This window comes from Hibiscus syriacus, unplaced genomic scaffold (genome assembly GCF_006381635.1).
Source record: "Hibiscus syriacus cultivar Baekdansim isolate YM2019G1 unplaced genomic scaffold, ASM638163v2 tig00110597_pilon, whole genome shotgun sequence".
In the NCBI taxonomy this organism is placed as follows: Eukaryota; Viridiplantae; Streptophyta; class Magnoliopsida; order Malvales; family Malvaceae; genus Hibiscus; species Hibiscus syriacus.
The window spans coordinates 4,275,191-4,277,230 of NW_024062795.1; positions in this window are offsets into that span (position 1 = coordinate 4,275,191).

Here is a 2,040-nt window from a genome sequence, read left to right on the forward strand (position 1 = left end):
TCGATCCATCACTTCCCATCGTACAACTTTAAAGTTTATACGTAAATCAACAGTTGCATTGACCATCCAACAGTTTCTCTAGCTCACCAATTTTTTTCACTCCTAAATTACACCATTTTCTTTGGGGGGGTTTTCAGTCGGATTATTTTAGATATGAGAAAATAACCTCAGTGACCAAAAATCCCATATAATATACGATTTTAACCAACTTTTTCCGAATTTTCCAAAATGACCAACAAAATCGCAATGCAATCGCTAATTCGCAACGCGATCTCCATTATCGCAAATCAGTTTCCAGATTCGCAACGCGATTATGACTATCGCAATGCGATTTTCCAATTTCACGTTGCGATTTTCCCAATTCGCAATGCGAATTTGAAAAATCGCAATGCGATACTGACTATCGCAATGCGAATTTGGAAAATCGCAATGCAAATTTACGTATTCGCGTTGCGATTTTCATAATTCGCAATGCGAATACGTAAATCGCAACGCGATTAAGTAAATCGCAATGCGAATTAGGAAAATCGCAATGCGAATACGTAAATCGCAATGCGAATCTTACTATCGCAATGCGATTTACATAGCGCCATTCGTATTAACGCGTATTTTTTTTTCAAATTCCAAACACGAATTTTTTCTTAATAAATCGGAAACTGAACCGTCCACAGTAATCGCAACTCATAACCTCAAACTTAAAATCACAACACTCATTTCCATCTCCATCTCTCACTCTCTACGACGAAATTCGTCCCCATCTCCGAAGATTTCCGTCCCCATCGCCGGCGAAATCCCTCACAACCATTCACAGTCAAAAATCCCTCACAATCATTCAGAAATGGAAAATCAACCTCTGAGGGTTAGTTTTTTTTTTTTTTGAAAATTTTGCATTATTTTAGGTTTTTCATATTGAGATTGATGATAAGTTTACTGGTAATTTCAATAATAGATTAACCATTTCACTTAGATTTCTTATTAAATTCATTCGATTGCTGCCAATACTGCTAAACTGTTTAGCCTGTGAAGTTAGTATTTGTCTTTGTTTTGCCTTTTGGTTGAAGTAATGCAGAAGAAGAATAGTTTCGAGAATGAAAATCGCAACACGGAAATAACTATCGCAACGCGAAATAAAAATCGCAACGCGAAACCAAAATCGCATTGCGATTTTCATTTCTCGTTGCGATTTTCATTTCGCGTTGCGATTTTCATTTCGCGTTGCGATTCTCTCGTTGCGATAGTCATTTCGCGTTGCGATTCTCTCGTTGCGATAGTCATTTCCGCGTTGCGATTCTCATTATCTCGTTGAGATTTTCATTTCAACCAAAAGACAAAACAGTGTTGCAAATTTTAGTTTCAAGAATAAACTACTATTTATGTTTATTGTTTTTGGTATATCTTGACAGTGTAGTTTTTGGTATATCTAACTTGGTATGTTTATTGTTTTTGTAGAAATTTTTTTCGGCTTTATTGACATTAAGGAATAAAGTTAGCCTAGCCACTACAATTGCTTCGAAGCTTTCACCTGCACAAAGAAATTTGTTTGAGGAAACATGCTTCGGGCCATGGCTGAGAGTACAACATCCAGGTGAAGATGCTAATTTGACCCATTTATGGCTTCAGACCATGACTAGTGATCTACCCGACAGTATACAACGTGGTGAGGAAGAGATATGGTTTTATTTTCCACCGGCGTATACTTGTTTTGGGCGGAAGGAGTTCTGCTTAATCACTGGTCTACGATTCGGACACGATGATGTAGGCCGGTACACTCGTCATATCACCCGCCCATCATGGTTATCCAGGGTTTTTCCTGATGAGTCAATAGAGAAGTCGAACTTACACGTCGACAACATGAAGAAATTGTTTAATAAGAAAGATGGTTTTACTCGGATGAATGACATCGATGTTGTCCGAGTATGCCTTCTACTACTTTTGTATGCCGGCTTTTTAGGCAGAGAGGCCAGACAACCTATTCCTCAGGAGCTAATATTATTGGTAGAGGACCTAAATGCATGGAATCTGTTTCCGTGGGGTTCATAT